Source organism: Hyperoodon ampullatus (assembly GCF_949752795.1).
Source record: "Hyperoodon ampullatus genome assembly, chromosome: 14".
In the NCBI taxonomy this organism is placed as follows: Eukaryota; Metazoa; Chordata; class Mammalia; order Artiodactyla; family Ziphiidae; genus Hyperoodon; species Hyperoodon ampullatus.
In genome coordinates, this window is record NC_136927.1 from 5,080,322 (window position 1) to 5,092,533 (window position 12,212).

The window sequence follows — 12,212 nt, forward strand, 5'->3', positions numbered from 1 at the left end:
CTGGACCTGCCGTTCATCACAGGCTGAGGGCCGGACACCCCCAGGGTGATCTGCTTTGTCACCTTACCAGACGCGGGCATCGTGGCGGCACTCGAGGTGGACTGTGTTGCAGAAGAAGTGGTGACGGTAGACGAGGGGGCAGGCTTGTTAGGGCTCTCCAGGGAACTGCTGGGAAGCGCAGGCTGAGACTGAACTTGGCGCACAGGTAACTTGTTGTGAATACTGATCGTGATTTTCTGTTTCTTGGGATGTTCTGGAATAACTGAGGGCCTGTTAACCGACCAGTTCTGAACTGGCGTTAGAACTGTTGAGGCGTTAACGGGGCCAGTCCTACTGACGTTAGAATTCCCGTTAGGACTTGACATGGAGCTGCTCGGCGTTTCCTTCAAGGGTTCCGTCCCGTTCAGATGAGGTGGGTTCTGGAAACAAGCGGACCACAGCCAGGTGAGAGCTCCAAAAACAGCCGCAGGCTCAGAAACCTGAGGCCATAGGCCTCTCCCACTTTGGGTATCTTTTCCTTTTGTGAATAACAAGTTTCACGCACCTAGAAAGCCCTCCCCCTCTCCTGTGGGCCTGCCCACCACAGACCTTTCACAGGGCACAGTTTTCTGAGAATGAATTTCGGGTGAACAGGGACCACTCTTTTTGTCAGAGAACAACACCCAGACCAAATTCTTCCTCCTCCAATTTGACAGAAAGAAGCAGGTCCCTCTGGGCATGGAGTCACACAGGTTCTCTTGGGACGGTTTCCTGGGAGCCCACCGCAGTCCGGGCAGAAGGGAGTGCCAGCCACGGGGAACTCCCACGGGCCAAGGGAGCGAGGGAGACAGGCACGTGGACAGGCACACTCACTAAGCCATCCCTGTCCCCATCATCTCTGACTCCTACTCGAGCAGTTATTTTGCTCCAGATCCCAACTTTTGCTGCTATAACGCAGAAGTTGCAAACTGGTAGTCATGGGTGAATTCTGACTCACAGATGATAAATTCTGTTTGGTCTTCAAAATGTTTTCTTAAATATCTGAATTAGTTGCTATCTTAACACTGGATGGCAACATAGTTAAAAAAACAAAAACAAAAACAAAAAACACCTCTTGTAAAAGCAACAGCACTGGCCCCTCCACACAGGGCATGGGCTCTCCCGTTGGCCGTGTCTTGAGGTCTCACTCAGGCAGAGCCCAGTGCAGGACCCGCTGCCTGTCCAGCTCCCTAAGGCACTGAATCTGTGACTCCCTATCAAATTGAAGGCTGTTACGACACTATGGCACAGGTGAAAGGATTATTCCAAGGTGTGTACAGGCTATTCCTACAAGTCCAACATGTCCACAACCTCAACACCTACGTCAAGCAAAAGCCAGGCCTCCACTGAGGACTCGGAGCTTCACACGAACCAGGCATACCTTCCATTCCCCTTGAGAAGCCATGAGGCAGCGTGATCAGACCCGGCCGGACGGCAGAGAGAAAATGCCACACTCCTGAAAGGGCTAAACGGATGCGACTAAAGTGTTCTTTCTGTAAAAGCATCACCTTCCTGGAGGCCAGCATTAATCAAGAATCCCCAAATATTTAATCCATTAAGTGAATGGAAGTCCAAGGTGGGAGCTAAAATCTCTAGCGTTTAAATAGACTTACACCAACAGCTCCTACAGAACAGAAGACCTCAGACCTCCCAAAAGGCAAGAAACTCCCCCACGTACCTGGGTAGGACAAGAGAAAAAAGAATAAACAGAGACAGAAGTATAGGGACGGGACCTGCACCAGTGGGAGGGAGCCGTGAAGGAGGAAAGGTTTCCGCACACTAGCAGCCCCTTCGCGGGCGGAGACTGCAGGTGGCGGAGGGGGAAAGCTTCCGAGTCGCGGAGGAGAGCGCAGCCACAGGGGTGCGGAGGGCAAAGCGGAGAGATTCCCGCACAGAGGACCGGGGCCGACCAGCACTCACCAGCCCGAGAGGATTGTCTGCTCACCCGCCGGGGCGGGCGGGGCTGGGAGCTGAGGCTCGGGTTTCGGGTCTCAGTTGGAGCGCAGGGAGAGGACTGGGGCTGGCGGCGTGAACACAGTCTGAAGGAGCTAATGCGCCACAGCTAGCCGGGAGGGAGTCCGGGAAAAAGTCTGGAGCTGCCGAAGAGGCAAGAGACTTCTTCTTACCTCTTTGTTTCCTGGTGCGCGAGGAGAGGGGATTCAGAGCGCTGCTTAAAGGAGCTCCACAGACGGGCGCGAACCGCGGCTTAAAGGGCGGACCCCAGAGACGGGCGTGGGACGCTGGGGCTGCTGCTGCCGCCGCCAAGAGGCCTGTGTGCGAGCCCAGGTCACTGTCCACGGCCCCCCATCCGGGGAGCCTGTGCAGCCCGTCACTGGCGGGCTCCCGGGATCCAGGGACGCCTTCCCCGGGAGAGCGCACGGCGCACCTCGGGCCGGTGCAACGTCACGCCGGCGCAACGTCTCGGCGGCGTCTGACGCTGCATGCTCGTCCCGCCTCCGTACCCCTCCCTCCCCCCCCCGGCCTGAGTGAGCCAGAGTCCCTGAAGCGGCTGCTCCCTTAACCCCGGCCTGTCTGAGCGAAGAACAGACGCCCTCCGGCGACCTACACGCAGAGGCGGGGCCGAATCCAAAGCTGAGCCCCGGGAGCTGTGCGAGCAAAGAAGAGAGAGGGAAATCTCTCCCAGCAGCCTCAGGAGCAGCGGATTAAAGCTCCGCAATCAACTTGATGTACCCTGCGTCTGTGGAATACCTGAATAGACAACGAATCATCCCAAATTGAGGAGCCGTGTGGATGAAAGGTTCTTGGTGCTGCAGCCAGGAGTCAGTGCTGTGCCTCCGAGGTGGGAAAGCCAACTTCAGGACACGGGTCCACAACAGACCTCCCAGCTCCACATAATATCAAATGGCAAAAAATCTTCCAGAGATCTCCATCTCAACACCAGTACCCAGCTTCTCTCAACGACCAGCAAGCTACAGTGCTGGACACCCTATGCCAAACAACTAGCAAGACAGAAACACAACGCCACCCATTAGCAGAGAGGCTGCCTAAAATCATAAAATAGATACGATGATAGATACGATGGAGTCATTCGTTTGGTACCAGAAGCCATTGCTAGCCTGCAAAACAGCCAGTAAAAGAGATATTAGATACAATTAGGTAAATAGGGAACACCAATCCAGAGACCTAAGAAAAATGGGCTTTCACATTTTAACTGTAAAAGCCCCACCTTTCCTCCCCAAAATGCCAGGGCTATCTTACAGTGTATTGTAAAAATAGCTATTAGCAAAATCCACAGAGCTTACTTTTATGTAGCAGAAATAATGGCCAGCATGGCAATTAAAACCACTGTGTACCAGTACTGCATACAAATCATAAATGATCGGTTCTCCGTTTGGCTGAGACAGATATGGTCGAATATCAAGATACTCAGGATATTTCACATCCTACACAGGAATGGAAAGAGGAAAAAGGAACGTCATTTCTGAAGGTGCAGGTCATCCTGTGGTGCCAACTGTGGTGCCACACCTATCCGTGGCCACGTGAGGAGCCTAGTCTTCCACTTACATCCCAACCTACCCACTGGGGTGGTGTTAGAAAAGGTAAATTAGGAATGGGAACTTTCATCCATGCTGAGTGACAACAAACCACACCCCCATCCCACAATGTCAGTGAAGATCAAATGAAGAGCCTGGATTTCCACCCACAAAGCCAGTAATAAAGAAGCATCCCTCTATATTATGCTAAGTTAAATAAATCAAACACAGAAAGACAAATGTTGTACGATAACACTTACACGTGAAATCTAAAAAATACAACAAACTAGTGAATATGACAAAAAAGTAACAGATTCACAGATGCAGAGAACAAATTGGTGATTATCAGTGGGGACAGAGAAGGGGGAGGGGCATGATAGGAGTAGGGGATTAAGAAGTACAAACTATTATGTATAAAATAAGCTACAAGGATATAGTATACAACACAGGGAATATAGCCAGTATTTTATAATAATCATAAATGGAGCATAACCTTTAAAAATTGTGAATCGCTATACTGTACAGCTGTAACATATCACATTGTAAATCAATGATACCTCGAGAGCGAGAAAAAGAAAGGAAGAAAGAGAGAGAGAGAAAAGAAAGAAAGAAGCAACCCTCGAACTCCCCAGTGGGTAGCGTCAAAATCAGGACTTTCACTATCACCCAGTGGTAAAAAGCCACTGCTGTGTCAGTGGACATCATGTGGGGAGAAGAAACTCCTACCCCCACCCGGGAAGAACATGGAGCCCCAAACCCCACCCTGGTTGTCAACAGACTGCGTGGGGAACGTGGCCTTCCATCTCCACCTAATATTTCTTCCTTTGCCAGAATGGTGTCAGAGAAAGCCAGCTAAAACACATATCGGATAAGATCCAATACCTTATAATGTAACACAAAAATGTCCAGGTTTCAACTGAACATCACTCATCATACTAAGAACCAAGAATTTCTCACTCAGTGAAAAAAGACAATGAATGAATAGATGCCAACAGTAAGATAGGAGATATGTTAGAATTATCTAACAGAAGTTTCAAAGCAGCCATGATAAAAATGCCTCAACAGGTAGTTATGAACATACTAGAAACAAATAAAACAATATAGAAAAACTCAACAAATAGAAGATGTAAAGAACCAAATGGAAATTTTAGAAATGAAAAACACAGTAACTGAAATAAGCAGCTCAGTGGATGTGCAAAGTAGAAGAATGGAACTGACAGAGGAAAGAATCAGTAAACATGAACACAGAACAACAGAAATTACCTACTCTGAACAATACAGAAAGAACAGACTGGGAAAGAAAAATGAACAGAGCCTCAGGGACCTTAGGACTTTAACAAAATATCTAAACACATGCTATCAGAATCCCAGAAGGAGAGGAGAGAGAAGGCTGGGTTCAAAGTATTATAAGAAATGAAGGCTGAAATTTTCCCAAATTTGGCAAAAGATATGATTCTATAGATTCAAGAAGCACAGCAAACATCAAACAGGAAAAAGAACAAAGATATTTATGTCAAGACACATCATAATTAAACTTATGAAAACTAAAGACATCGAAAAAATCTTGGAAGTAGTGAAAAAAAAAAAAACAACACCTCACGTATAAGAGAAAAACTATTTGAATGGCAATGGATTTCACATCAAAAACTATGGAAGACAAAGGAAGTAGCAGACTAATTTTCAACTGCTGAAAGAAAAGGACTGTCAAGCCGGAATCCTATACCCAGTGAAAATGTCCTTCAGGAATCAAGGTGAAATTAAGACATTCTCAGATGAAGCAAAACAAGGAGAATTTGTTACCAGTAGACTTACCCTAAAAGAATGACTTAAGGAAGTTCTCTAAACAAAAAGAAAGTAATTTTTTTAAAAAAGAACCCTGGAACATCAAGGAGGAAGAAAAAAACATGGTCCCTGATAAAAAGTACAAATAAAAAGTACAAATCAGAGTCAAATACACAGGACACAGCCCTTCACCTGTCACCAAACACACACACCCTCACCTGGAATCCCGGTCTCTGTGTTTGCCGTTGGATTTTTCTTCTTTGATTTTCTGTGCCTCTTCACTTTAGGCTCCTCTAAAGGAGCCTTTTGTAAGCTTCTCCAGGCTTTCTTTTCTACATGTCTGTCATTATCCCCTGCACCACCGTACCTCCGTTTTCGTGACTTGACGTTTTTGTGTTCGTGAAACTGACCGGCGAGGTCACAGCTTGTCTTCAGCCCCCACTGCAGCCTTGTCGTGGGTGTACTTGTCAGCGGGTGCGGAGGGGGCGCGAGGGCCAGGCCCGCCCGGGGGCTGCTGATCCGGTGCCAGTCCCTCTTTGGCCGCTGGCTCGTAGCCCTTCCGGCCTCTGTAGTGGTCCTTGTGGGGCCGGCGCCGTAGGGCCCGGCAAGGTCGTACTCTCGCTCCGCGTGGAAGGGCCTCCACTCCCACAGCTCGCGGGCTGGGTACGGGGCGTACCTGTTGTGGTGGTACCCGCACCGCCCCCAGCGCATCCCGTCCGGGTAGTACTTCTCCCGGGTCCAGGCGTGCTCGGCCTCAGCGTGGTGGTAGCGGCCCCACTCCTGGTCGGGGGCCCACATGCTCCGGGAGCACAGGTGGCCGGACCTGGACAGGGATCCAGGGCAGGGGGCGTGCGGGGCCGCGGCGCAGGGCTCGGGCTGGGGCCGCTCGGACCGGGACCGCTCCCACTCGTGGTGGGGCCGCTCCCGGCGAGGCTTCTCCTCCGTCCTGCTCCTGCTGTCCTGCCCGTGCTCGCCGCTGGACGATCGGTCTCTTCGGCTGCGGTAATGTCCTCGGTCAACCTTTCTGAGGCTGTTACTTTTTTCCTGCACTGCACAAGCCTCCTGGACCTTCTGCCCGGCCTCACTGTCTTTATCTCTCTCACCGTTAGCTTGCACGGGGACCCCCATCTGGACGGTTTTTTCTGATCCTGTCTAATTGTGGAGAGGGCACCCCATCTGTGGACACCCTTGTGCTTTTAGGGGGACCCTCCACATCCGTGCCTCTGTCCCGACTGCTGTGACCCAAGGGCTCAGGCTCACAGTTGCCCTCGGTACGTGACAAGGGACTCGGGCTCAGCCTCCCCGCTGCTTCTGCTGCCGCCGGGTCCTGGGGACGCTCTGGTAACGTCCCTTTCACGTCCTGGGACGGTTTGCTCTGATCGTTTGTTCAATTCCCAGGGTCACACGGTTTAGGAAGCTGATCATTCCCGAGGGTATCCTTGTTGGTGTTACGAAAGGTGTTGGTACTTGGCAAAGCCTCCTCGGGTTTTGCCAAAATGTTTTCAGAGACTTCTTGTTTGGTAGGTTTGATGCTGGGGTCCAAGGGTAACAAAGGCTTCTTGAATTTGCTGCTAAGGCTCGTGATCAGCTCCAGGTTCTCAAGGGAATCGGGAGCGCAGCTGCCAGCCTCCAGCTCAGCCTCAGGGTCCTGCGGAGGCCTCTCCTGTGTCCCAGTGGTACTGCAGCCCCACCGAAAGAAAGAAAGAAATCAGCCACTTACTTGTTTGCTTTCTGGCTTACAGGGACAAACACTTCAAATCGTTCGTTTACTACATATTTTACGGCTTTACTACATCTGGTTTAAACCTAAAACTGGCCTTATCATTTTTGGAAACTTCACATTTTCTCATTAAATAAAAATGTAAAACTTTGTATCAAGCCTACCCCATTTTTCAGCAATAACAATTCCGCAATTCTAGGCGCCTTCTGTTTTCAGATATACTTCTAATTCTTCTTAATAACTAAGTCCGGAACATCAAAAAACTCAAACAATGATGGGGCTCTTCCTTTTCCTCTGGATCCCTTTTCTCTGAATCTTCCTGGAGCCTCGGAGCTGGAGCAGCTACCTCCAGACAGAGCCAAGAGCTCCCTGAATTACCTACAAATTGTGAGGAATCACTGAGGCATTAGAAACACTTCCTGTAATAAAAGAACTCTGCCTTGCTTCTGATGGAGTCTCGAAGTTAATGAAAGCTGCCAGAAAGCAAGAAAAACCCTAAAGTGGGCCCGCTTTGCAGCGGGAAAATATCTGGGAGAGAGAAGACACGTGTGATCTACAGCGTGGCAGTGACATGTTCAAGGCCCCACATGAGGTTAGGAAACGTGCGTAGCTGGGCACTGACTGCTTATACAATCACCTGTCGTAATTCTCACGCACGTGACATTTGAAGACTAACTAAGCTGGACAAGGATAGAGAAAGGAGGACAGCCATCCTGCCAGGGACTGAGTGTTTAAGTACCCCCTTTTTAGGGCCGACTGGGAGTGTGTGCTCTTTGCTGGTTTCTCTAAGGGAGCATCCCTAACAGTGGTTCTTGGTGAGGGCACGCCCCCCGCAGGGCCCTTCTGAAACGTGGGGTGCATTTTTGGGTTAGCCCCACGACGGGGGAGTCGCAGAAGCACTAGTGGGCAGGGGCGAGGCAGGCGGTCCCACAGAACAGCCCATGTCCCGAAGTTCACGTGGGTGAAAACCCCGGCTCTATTACTGGCCGTTTCACAGACACCACTAGGGTGTTGATCTCAGGTTGGTCAGAGCTTGGCCATAAGTCGTCTACCAGGAGGACGTCACGGTGCTGACACGCGCGATGTGACCTGTGCGTGGCGCCGATCTGCTGGCCCACCCCGCGGCCTGCGGTGGCACCGTCTCCTGCGCTGTTCACATGGAGAGACGCCACTGCCTTCTGACCCTTCCTTCTACTCCCATTACATGACGCTGAGGTCAATGCACTGACTTTTTTTTTTTTTTTTAAGTGTGGAGACAGACTATCTTAACTAGGAATTTAATTTCAGAATTCTAAAGGGAGCAAAACAAAGTCTTCGCTACTGGACAGTCGAGAAGCCGTGCGGCACCCCTTCACACCTCCTCAGGTGCCTGTCACGCGGGGGGCTGAGTGGGACGGTGCCGGCGGGAGGCCCAGCCGGGGGCTGAAGAGGAGCCCCAGAGAGGAGGGGCCCCAGAGAGGAGGGGCGCTGCGGGAGTGGGGGGCGTCGGCTGGACTAACAGAACCTGTACGTGTTTACTTTCTTAAAAGGAACATGAACGAGTTCGACAGATCATTATTCAAATCATTCCAGGGTCCAACAGGTTCACCCTGAGACTTCCACGAGCGGCCGCACCCACAGGCCGTGCTGTGACTCCCCAGCCCGCGTCCCACGGCCTTGGGACGGCATCTTACCTCATCTCATCTCTGGAGCCCTTCCCTTTGCTGCCGAGTTTGAAGGTGTCTAAGATTTTGTCTTCTGGGAGAGGTGGCAAAGGAGCAGGCATCAACTACCATAAAAAAACAGAGAGATTTCAGCTCCGGGGGCCTCCTGAAACCCAGCCACGTGACCCGCCCGGACACGAGGGCGGAAGCGAAGGCCGCCCCGGCCCCGCCCGAGGCGCGCTCACCTTCCCAGGGAGACCGTTTGCCTTAGAAAAGGGGTTTTCCGAGTGCAGAGCAGGCTGGACTTGGCAGGGGCAGCACCCGAGGGCAGGCCGTTTTCTTCCGGGTCGCCGTCCCTACTGGTAGCACCGTGTAGAGCCACGGGCTCTCGGAGCTCGTGCGGAGAGGCCCCGCCATCTTCAGCAACCGGAGCAGGGGCGCGTGCGCTCTCGGCGGGGCCGAGACCGTTCTCCTTGCCGAGGCCCTTCGCCTCCTCGTCGGACTCTTCAGACGACTCGGCGCCGTAGGGGACCAGCACGCCGGAGCTCAGCCTGGACCTGCCGTTCATCACAGGCTGAGGGCCGGACACCCTCAGGGTGATCTGCTTTGTCACCTCACGAGACGCGGGCATCGTGGCGGCACTCGAGGTGGACTGTGTTGCAGAAGAAGTGGTGACGGTAGACGAGGGGGAAGGCTTGTTAGGGCTCTCCAGGGAACTGCTGGGAAGCGCAGGCTGAGACTGAACTTGGCGCACAGGTAACGTGCTGTGAATACTGATCGTGATGTTCTGTTTCTTGGGATGTTCTGGAATAACTGAGGGCCTGTTAACCGACCAGTTCTGAACTGGCGTTAGAACTGTTGAGGCGTTAACGGGGCCAGTCCTACTGACGTTAGAATTCCCGTTAGGACTTGACATGGAGCTGCTCGGCGTTTCCTTCAAGGGTTCCGTCCCGTTCAGATGAGGTGGGTTCTGGAAACAAGCGGACCACAGCCAGGTGAGAGCTCCAGAAACAGCCGCAGGCTCAGAAACCTGAGGCCATAGGCCTCTCCCACTTTGGGTATCTTTTCCTTTTGTGAATAACAAGTTTCACGCACCTAGAAAGCCCTCCCCCTCTCCTGTGGGCCTGCCCACCACAGACCTTTCACAGGGCACAGTTTTCTGAGAATGAATTTCGGGTGAACAGGGACCACTCTTTTTGTCAGAGAACAACACCCAGACCAAATTCTTCCTCCTCCAATTTGACAGAAAGAAGCAGGTCCCTTTGGGCACGGAGTCACACAGGTTCTCCTTGGATGGTTTCCTGGGAGCCCACCGCAGTCCAGGCAGAAGGAAGTGCCAGCCACGGGGAACTCCCACGGGCCAAGGGAGCGAGGGAGACAGGCACGTGGACAGACACACTCACTAAGCCATCCCTACCCCCATCATCTCCGACTCCTACTCGAGCAGTTATTTTGCTCCAGATCCCAACTTTTGCTGCTATAACGCAGATGTTGCAAACTGGTAGTCATGGGCGAATTCTGACTCACAGATGATAAATTCTGTTTGGTCTTCAAAATGTTTTCTTAAATATCTGAATTAGTTGCTATCTTAACACTGGAAGGCTTCATAGTTAAAAAAACAAAAACAAAAACAAAAACACCTCTTGAAAAAGCAACAGCAGTGGCCCCTCCACACAGGGCATGTGCTCTCCAGCTGGCCGTGTCCTGAGGTCTCACTCAGGCAGAGCCCAGTGCAGGACCCGCTGCCTGTCCAGCTCCCTAAGGCACTGAATCTGTGACTCCCTATCAAACTGAAGGCTGTTACGACACTATGGCACAGGTGAAAGGATTATTCCAAGGTGTGTACAGGCTATTCCAACAAATCCAACATGTCCACAATCTCAACACCTACGTCAAGCAAAAGCCAGGCCTCCACTGAGGACTCGGAGCTTCACAGAAACCAGGTGTACCTTCCATTCCCCTTGAGAAGCCATGAGGCAGCGTGATCAGACCCGGCCGGACGGCAGAGAGAAAATGCCACACTCCTGAAAGGGCTAAACGGATGCGACTAAAGTGTTCTTTCTGTCAAAGCATCACTTTCCTGGAGGCCAGCATTAATCAAGAATCCCCAAATATTTAATCCATTAAGTGAATGGAAGTCCAAGGTGGGAGCTAAAATCTCTAGCGTTTAAATAGACTTACACCAACAGCTCCTACAGAACAGAAGACCTCAGACCTCCCAAAAGGCAAGAAACTCCCCCACGTACCTGGGTAGGACAAAAGAAAAAAGAATAAATAGAGACAAAAGCATAGGGACGGGACCTGCACCAGTGGGAAGGAGCCCTGAAGGAGGAAAGGTTTCCACACACTAGGAGCCCCTTCGCGGGCAGAGACTGCGGGTGGCGGAGGGGGAAAGCTTCCGAGTCGCGGAGGAGAGCACAGCCACAGGGGTGCGGAGGGCAAAGCGGGGAGATTCCCGCACAAAGGATCGGTGCCGACCAGCACTCACCAGCCTGAGAGGCTTGTCTGCTCACCCGCCGGGGCGGGCGGGGCTGGGAGCTGAGGCTCGGGCTTCGGTCGGAGCACTGGGAGAGGACTGGGGTTGGCGGCGTGAACACAGCCTGAAGGAGCTAATGCGCCACAGCTAGCCGGGAGGGAGTCCGGGAAAAAGTCTGGAGCTGCCGAAGAGGCAAGAGACTTTTTCTTCCCTCTTTGTTTCCTGGTGCGCGAGGAGAGGGGATTCAGAGCGCTGCTTAAAGGAGCTCCAGAGACGGGCGCGAGCCGCGGGTGAAGGTGCGGACCCCACAGACGGGCGTGGGACGCTGTGGCTCCTGCTGCCGCCGTCAAGAGGCCTGTGTGCGAGCGCAGGTCACTGTCCACGACCCCCTTCCGGGGAGCCTGTGCAGCCCCTCACTGCCGGGGTCCCGGGATCCAGGGTGGCCTTCCCCGGGAGAGCGCACGGCGCTCCTCGGGCCGGTGCAACGTCACGCCGGCGCAACGTCTCGCCGGCGTAACGTCTGGCCGGCGTAACGTCTCGCCAGCGTCGGACGCCGCAGGCTCGCCCCGCCTCCGTGCCCCTCCCTCCCCCCCGGCCTGAGTGAGCCAGAGTCCCTGAAGCGGCTGCTCCTTTAACCCCGTCCTGTCTGAGCGAAGAACAGACGCCCTCCGGCGACCTACACTCAGAGGCGGGGCAGATCCAAAGCTGAGCCCCGGGAGCTGTGCGAACAAAGAAGAGAAAGGGGAATCTCTCCCAGCAGCCTCAGAAGCAGCGGATTAAAGCTCCACAATCAACTTGATGTACCCTGCACCTGTGGAATACATGAATAGACAACAAATCATCCCAAATTGAAGAGCCGTGTGGATGAAAGGTTCTTGGTGCTGCAGCCAGGAGTCAGTGCTGTGCCTCTGAGGTGGGAAAGCCAACTTCAGGACACTGGTCCACAACAAACCTCCCAGCTCCATATAATATCAAACGGCAAAAATCTTCCAGATATCGCCATCTCAACACCAGCACCAGCAAGCTACAGTGCTGGACACCCTATGCCAAACAACTAGCAAGAGAGAAACACAACGCCA

At 52.6% G+C, this 12,212-nt stretch overlaps 1 pseudogene across 1 annotated transcript in view; it reads right to left on the reverse strand.

Annotated features, from left to right (window-relative positions):
• LOC307062575 (ubiquitin carboxyl-terminal hydrolase 42-like) overlaps window positions 1–12,212 on the reverse strand; it is a 28,370-nt pseudogene that overhangs the window by 9,895 nt on the left and 6,263 nt on the right. The window contains exons 2-4 of the transcript in view: window positions 8,903–9,627; window positions 8,688–8,782; window positions 5,513–6,973 (exon numbers count right to left, since the gene is read on the reverse strand). The product of the transcript in view is annotated as a ubiquitin carboxyl-terminal hydrolase 42-like (transcript). The remainder of the gene's footprint in view (window positions 1–5,512; window positions 6,974–8,687; window positions 8,783–8,902; window positions 9,628–12,212) is intronic.